Here is an 8,677-nt window from a genome sequence, read left to right as displayed (position 1 = left end):
CATCCTGAAGCCATAATGGCTTTCATAGCACTAGAACTAGAACAAGGAGAAAGAAACACTGCTGCCATTCTTTTATGACATGCTCCAGAAATTGCACATATCACTCCTTGCCAGATGGAGAATATATTCACAAAGATAAATAAAGATAGAAAGGGACTGAGATTCATCTTTCCATGAGAAACTTACCAACAGGTGAGAGCAGTGGAGTGTTTACTACACTAGAGGAAACATACAAATGGATACCAAGAAGTGGTCTCCCATCCTGGACTTCAGGTCTGTGAATGGACATACCATGTACTTCAGTGGAAAATCATTAGTAGATTTGAGGACTGTTCAGTTTCTCTTTTCTGTGTTTCTTTGATTCTCCGAACAATTATGTGTTTCCTCCCAGTCTCTTTCAACCTGAAAGAATGAAACTAAATAAAGTTTCCATTTTATTCCTAGATACTCACTGTAGCAGTTTGTCAAAAGACATCTGCATCTTCAAAAACAAACTCAGCTGATGAACATTTAATCACAGAGCTAGAATAAATGCTCAATAAATAAAACTCTCATTGGCTCTATATTTCAGTGACAAAGTCTTTCAAGGCCCTCTTGTCCCAATTGTCCTAAATTCTCCAGTGAATAAAACTGCCCTGATTGTTTTCAGTGTTTTTGTCCAAAAAGTCATTGCTCAACTCTCCCCTGGACTGTGGTTTTATTATCAGTGTCATAAAACTTTATAGAATATTAAGGGATTTACTTTAAATTTTGATTTCATAATAAATTTGGTGATCTAACTCAAATATAGGCCATTACTTGATATTGAAAACTTCAGGTTACATGTCTTCCCAAACACAAAATCTTCCTTGAAATATGTTAAGGGCGCTCATTTATGGACATTAGTCTGGTCACACACCAGATTATACTAGGCTTTCAATGACTATTTCTATAATACTTACAAGTAACAATAGTTATGTAAATGACATCTACTACTATAAGACATTCAAGTTATGGTAGAAATGTAGTCTACAATGTGTCCCACCGTGTCTGTCTATGCCATACGGTGATTCTTTGGATTCCATATGACAAGTTCCTTACCATCCACACAGTTTGTTTTATAGCCAGTATGATGTACTGGGTGAATTCCAGGCTCAAAATTAGAAATTTAAAGACTATGGCAGGTCCCCATGTCTGTAAAGTTCTGCATATTAAAAATGACTGTTCAAAACTGTGTTAAAAAGCATCTGGTAAGCGTTGTTTCCTTTGAACTTGGTAAAATTTTAGCCTAAGAAAAATGATGAAACACATTTAGGTTCCATTTAAAGAAATCCCAGTATCACTGGGGAGGTGTAAAAAATGGTGATAGAGTTCCATGACTTTTCCATATTGGATGAGCGGGCTCCTAACATGACAGTGGTTCAGCTCCCGAGATAAGAACCAGTACTTCATGAAATGAGGGGAAGACTCAGGAAGGGGCGTTTATGTTTTCATGTCGGTTTTTCACCACGAGTAAAGTAAAGTGGATAAACCAAAGGGTGTGAGGACTTCACAGAAGTAGGGGAGGTTCTCTAGACTGTCTTTCTGTATGTAAAATTTCCTGGAAGGATCCTTAACACAGAAACTAATGCAGACTCCTGATGTTCCTTCTTATACTTACTTATCGTAAAACACAAGAAGGTCTCACAGCACACAAGAAACCCAGGTGATAGTTACAGGAAGTGAGAGACTCTGGTAGACAAAATGACCCTCCGGGCATCCACAGACAGGTTCCTTGAACCTAGGGCTGTTACTTTGCATGGAAAGGGTAACTTTGCAGCTGCAAAGTTAGGTCCCCAGACTTGGAAGGAGAAGGGACATCTGGAATCCTTCAAAGTGGAGACCTTTTGTCAGAGGCAGTCAGCAGGGGACTAGAGTAGAAGGGAGTGCTCAAAGAACTATAGCCTTGATGACTTGAAGAATGAAGGGACAGTAAGACGATGCATTTCAATGGCTTCTAGACACCCGCACTCAAGGGAACTGGTCTGTCACTGGCATTATAAGCGACTCTTTTCATTTCAGCCCAATGAAAACTTTTAGTTGAAAAAAAAATTGTAGATAACAGATATGTGTGCTTTTATACCACGACCTCTGTGGTGATTTACTAGAGTAACAACAGAAAGCAATCATATCTGAGAACCATACTTTGGATTTCAGTGACCCTGGCCCACTGTGTCTGAGGTCTTAGAGATGTTGCTTTAGTATGTGAGGATGGTTTGATCTAATGCTTCCTCTTATGCTGCTGATCTATTTAAAGTTTTATGGTTTTCACATTGGTTGAAAATGAAGGAGAGGAAATGAGGTATGGGGAAGACTGTAAGAGGAAGGAAGAAGTAGCAAGCAAGAAGTGGAAAGAGGAAATTGGCGAACATTGCAGTTTCACTGGATGAACCACCCAAAGGATTCCGGATCTTCCACATAGCAAGCATTGTAGAGCACTGAGAGGCCAGACTTCACAGCCTTAGCTGTCCTACAATGTAGACATGCTCTCTCCTGACTCCATCCATGCTGCTATGCCCCTAGAAGCACGTGTGTATCCGTAAATGTCTTCCAATCCAAATCTGGCCAACACTCACCACTTTGCATTCACTAAAGAGAGTTTGTGTTCATCTTACCCAAATGTTCTGTTTCTTTTTATTTCTGTAATAAAATCTCCAGGATTAACAAATTCCACATATTTTCCAAACCCCAGATTCTAAATCAATACATTTTAGAAGCCAATATTCCAGATTTTCTTTCTCTTCCCTTGTATAAACAACAAGAAAAACTAAGTGAAGTAAATCTTTGAGTAACAAGGTTTATGTTGCCAGAGGCCACAGTCAGTCCTACTGGTTAGAAATCTCAAGACTGTGTGGAGAGCCCATGCATTGTCTGTCAGTCTTCTGTTGGTAAATTTGGGTTTCTCTGAAAGGTTAACTGTTTCATAATTCAGACTCAATGAGTAAATTCAGAAGCAGAAACATAAACATATAATAATAAGCAGATGATAAAAATCTCTAGCTTGGTATGAGTAAGTAGCTCTTGTGCCTGAACCACGGGCCAACGACCCATGTCGCCATTCTTTCCTGGTCATAAATGAACCTAACAGGGTACAAAGGTAGTTCTAATGCCATAGTCACACACAGGCGGTAAAACTCAGTTGGTCACAAACTTAAACAGAAAGACATAAATGGGGTCTTGAGAGGTGGCCAAGACATTAAGAGTACTTGCTACTCTTCTAGAGGATCTGAGTCAGGTTTCTAGCACCCACTTGGTGGCTCACAAAGATCTGTAACTTCATTTTCAGGAGATCTGCTATCTTTTGGTATCTACAGAACCAGGCACATGTGGTAAAGGCAAACACCCATATGCATTAAAGAAATATTATTTTAAGACTCTAATGTTGGGTAAAGACTTATAAGTAGGAGGAGAATAATAGGAATGGGAAGGTAGCAGGGGTTGTGAGAGAAACAATGTTCAGACGTGGCCAGCCTAACCTATGTAATAGACTTTATCTTAAAAGCAAAATGGCTGATAACTTAGCTCAGGGATAAAATACTTGCCTAGTGTGCTGGGTCCCATGACACTCCACTGCCTGGTGGATAAAAACTTTGTTAAAGTTTCTTATTAGTCTTACAACCCAGAAGTGTCTCTCAAAAGTGTTTGAGATCTATTTGTTTAAGTAGAAATGTCGATAATCATCATTCCAGCTTCCCCCTTCTCTGTAGCAGGATAGGAGGCTAACTGCCACCTGGTGCCTTTCTCTAAACCATGTACCCACCCCTACCATGAAGGAAGCTCACTTTCAGGGAAGAAGCCTAATAAACTCCCCATTTCAAAATCTCTAATCTTTCCTGTCTTCTGTTACAGTGATGTTGAGCCCAAACAATTTTTGCTTTGACATAGACAAAGGTCTGATTATTAAAATTGTCATTAAGAAAGAGTATCTATATTCTCTAACACAGGTACACTTAAAGAGAAGTAATAAGAGAGAATTTGTCCAAACAATCAATCGGATCATCTACATCATCACCATCACAACAAAAGCCTGAAATTTCTGGGTTAGAGAACTGAGGAGAGTAAACCCGTCCCTGATCTCCAATTTTACAATAGAGCTGTGCTTGTCACCCTGCAAAACAACTGAATTACAAATGGATCAAAGAACTCAGTGTAGGATCTGATAGAAGAGAAAGGGGATAGCCTTGATCTCTTTGACCCAGGGAAATACGTCCTAAACAAAACACTAGTAACATAGGCATTAAGAACAATTAATAAATGATATCTCACAAAAAGGCAAGCTCCTGTATAGCAAAGATCATCACTATTTGGACAAAGCAGCATGTTTCATAAAGGGTAAAGATTTTAACCAACTACACATCTGATAGAGGAGGTAGATGATAGATAGATAGATAGATAGATAGATAGATAGATAGATAGATAGATAGATAGATAGATAGATAGATAGATTAAAAAACTGGACTCTGATAAAACAAATGAACCAATTATAAAAATTGGGTTACAACTCTAAACAGAAATTTCTCAATAAAAGGAGAGAGAAATGGCTGAGAAACACTTAAAGAACTGATCGACCACCTTAGTCACCAGAGAATTGCAAACCAAACTATTCTGAGATTTTATCTTGTGCCAGTCAGAATGGCTAAAATCAATAAAACACATGACAGCTCATGCTGACAAGACTGGGGTAAGAGAAACACTCACCCATAGGTCCTTGTTCATGGAAGTGCAAACTTGTACACTCACCATGGGAATCAGTATGGCTCTACCTCAAGGTCTAGCTACTATTGGATGCACACCCTAAGGACCCTTCATCCTACCAGAGAAACACTTGCTCAACCATGCTCATTCCTTGGTGCTCTATTCAGAATAGCAAAAGTTAGAAACACTCTAGATATCCATAAATAGATGAATGGATTAAGCAAATGTGATACATTTACACAATGGGATATTACTCAGCTGTTTAAGCAAAAGTGAAGTCATGGGATTACAAGCCAATAGATAGAACTAGAAAAATTAAATCTTCCCAAGACCACAAGTGACAAATACAGTATGTATTTACCTATTATGTAAATGTTAGCTGTTGAATTTTTAGTAATCAGTCTACAATCCATATAATGACAGAGGTTAGGTATATAGTAAGGAACTGAAGAAGGAGGGACAGATAGATCTCTCTAGGAAGAAAAAAGATAATATAGATCATATGATTGGACCAGGTTAATGACTGGGTCAGGAGGATGAAGTGGAAACTTCTAGTTTCTTTGGAAAGTCAGTTCTGCCAAATGATATTTTCCTGGGGCACACGGGTGAAAAGATGTTTACCTAAAGCAGACACAGGTGAAAGGATGTTTTGATATAGCGAATATGTGAAAGGACCCATGATGAAGGAGTTACTTTTATCTTAGAGCCAGACCAGTCCTGACACCCACAGGCCTCATGTTTACCTCAGTCAAGCTCCCTACATCTCTTTCTTGATCAGTGTTTGTAAGTAAACAAGAAACTGTCTTGGAGGTGAAGCCATATATACTTCAGGGCAAACATGCCTTAAGTTTTGTTATACTGGCAGGGCTGAGTTAATTGTCATTTGAATTTTTTTCCAGAATTGTGCTCCACTTACATGTGACAGAAGTAAAATAATCTGACACAGACCCTCTAAGCCTAAAATACATACCTATATGAAAGAAATCTAAGTGGAATCGCAAGTAATAGGGAAGACAGAGCCCCAACTAGACACCTTTTGCCAAAAAAAAAAAGAAAGACAACAAACAAACAAACAAACAAACAACAAAAAAAACCTCCAGTGCCAAAAATGGGTTATATCTCATTGAATTTGGATGTCCCTCTGCCCCTGCCTAATTGACAGTGAAGACGTATTGCTGAAGATAATACCTACCTAACTCACTAAACATGAAGAATTTGAACTGCTGTCTTCTTAGAGCCTTCACCCCTACTGACTACTGTTCATGGTGCTTGAAGATATTCTGCATACTACTAGATGAGAAAAATAAACAACAACACACCGACAAACCCTTCAGGACACAAGGGTGGCCTGCCTGCAAGATATGCTTATACAAAGTTGTAGTAGTAACCAACCACTATATAGTTAGAACTAAGGCCCATTTTATGAAATGGAGTCCATGTCCAATTACTGCCTTGGTGGTCAAGACATAGACCTAGGGATGAATCAAATATCAGAGTTTTAAGAAAAGTAGCTGGTCAATGCAATTCACATCAAAATTTACAACTCAATTCTTTAGAGTTAGAAAGAGCAATATGCAAATTCATTTGGAATAACAAAAACAAAAACAAAAAACAAACAAACAAAAAAAACAGGATAGCAAAAACTATCCTCAACAATAAAAGAACTTCTGGGGGAAATCACTATCCCTGACCTCAAGCAGTATTACAGAGCAATAGCGATAAAAACTGTATTGGTACAGAGACAGGCAGGTAGATCAATGGACTAGAATTGAAGGCCTAGAAATGAACCCACACATCGATGATCACTTGATCTTTGACAAAGGAGCCAAAACCATTCAGTGGAAAAAAGATAGCATTTTCAACAAATGGTGCTGGTTCAACTGGAGGTCAGCATGTAGAAGAATGCAAACTGATCCATTCTTATTTCCCTGTACAAAGCTTAAATCCAAGTGGATCAAGGACCTCCACATAAAACCAGATACACGCAAACTAATAGAAGAAAAAGTGGGGAAGAGGCTCGAACACATGGGCACTGGAGAAAATTTTCTGAACAGAACACTAATACCTTGTGCTCTAAGATCAAGAATGGACAAATGGGACCTCATAAAACTGCAAAGCTTCTGTAAGGCAAAGGGCACTGTCATTAGGACAAAATGACAACCAACAGATTGGGAAAAGATCTTTACCAATCTTACATCTGGTAAAGGGCTAATATTCAATATATACAAAGAACTCAAAAAGTTAGACTCCAGAGAGCCAAATAACCCTATTAAAAATGGGGTACAGAGCTAAACAAAGAATTCTCAGCTGAAGAATATCAAATGAATGAGATATATCTAAAGAAATGTTTAACATCCTTAGTCATCAAGGAAATGCAAATGAAAACAATTTTGAGATTCCACCTCACATCAGTCAGAATGGCTAAGATAAAAATCTCAGGTAACAACAGATGTGGAGAAAGAGGAACATTCCTCCATTGTTGGTGGGATTGCAAGCTGATACAACTACTCTAGAAATCAGTCTGGAGGTTCCTCAGAAAATTGGACATTGCACTATCTAAGGACCCAGCTATACCTCTCCTGGGCATATACCCAAAAGATGCTCAAACATATAACAAAGACACATGATCCACTATGTTCATAGCAGTCTTATTTATAATAGCTAGAAGCTGGAAAGAACCCAGATGCCCTTCAACAGAGGAATGGATACAGAAAATGTGGTACATCTACACAATGGAGTACTACTCAGTTATCAAAAACAATGACTTCATGAAATTTATAGGCAAATGAATGGAACTAGAAAATATCATCCGGAGTGAAGTAACCCAATCACAAAAAAAAAAAACACACATGGTAAGCCCTCACTGATAAGTGAATATTAGCCCAAAAGCTTGGATTACCCAAGATACAATCCACAGACTACATGAAACTCAAGAAGAAGGACAACCACAGTGTGGATGCTTCAGTCCTTCTTAGAAGGGGGAACAAAAATATTCACAGGAGGAGACAGGGAGACAAAGTTTGGAGCAGAGACTAAAGGAATGGTCATTCAGAGTCTGCCCCATCTGGGGATCCAGCCCATATACATACAGCCACCAAACCCAGACAATACTTCTGATGCCAAGAACTGCATGCTGACAAGAGTCTGATATAGCTGTCTCCTGAGAGGCTCTGCCAGAGCATGACAAATACAGAGGCAAATGCTCACAACCAACCATTGAACTAAGAACGGGGTCCTCACTGGAGGAGTTAGAGAAAGGATTGAAGGAGCTAAAGGGGTTTGCAACCCCATAAGGACAACAATACCAACCAACCAGAGCTCCTAGGGACTAAACCACCATCCAAAGAGTGCACATAGACAGACCCATCACTCCAGCTGCATAAGTAGCAGAGGATGGCGTTATTGGGCACCAAAGAGAAGAGAAGCCATTGGTCCTGTCAAGGCTGAACAACCCCCTAATCCCCCATCAATGTAGGGGAGTGTCAGATTGTGGAGGCTGGAAGGGGTTGGTGGATGGGTGAGGGGAAGGGGATAACATTTGAAATGTAAATAAAAACTATACAATAAAAAGTTAAAAAGAAAAAAGAGTAGCTGGAGATCTGGCTCAGAGGTTAAGAGCACGGTCTGCTCTTCCAGAGGTCCTGAGTTCAATTCCCAGCAACCACATGGTAGCTCACAACCATCTGTAATGAGATCTGGTGCCCTCTTCTGGCCTGCAAGCATACAAGCAGGCAGAATGCTGTATACATAATAAATCTTTTTTAAAAAGAAATCTTTTTATTTTAAAGTAGCATCACTCCTAATGATATGCATACACACACACACACACACACACACACACACACACACACACATGCACACATATGAAGTAGTTGGATCAAATACAGAGGCCCACAAGTGGACAATGTGCAGAGACTGAGACCTCAAAGCACTCTTTCCTAAATAGGATGATTCCATCAAATCC

Source organism: Rattus norvegicus, chromosome 7 (genome assembly GCF_021556685.1).
Source record: "Rattus norvegicus strain SHRSP/BbbUtx chromosome 7, alternate assembly SHRSP_T2T, whole genome shotgun sequence".
Classification (NCBI taxonomy): Eukaryota; Metazoa; Chordata; class Mammalia; order Rodentia; family Muridae; genus Rattus; species Rattus norvegicus.
Note: the sequence above shows the minus strand (reverse complement) of the source record.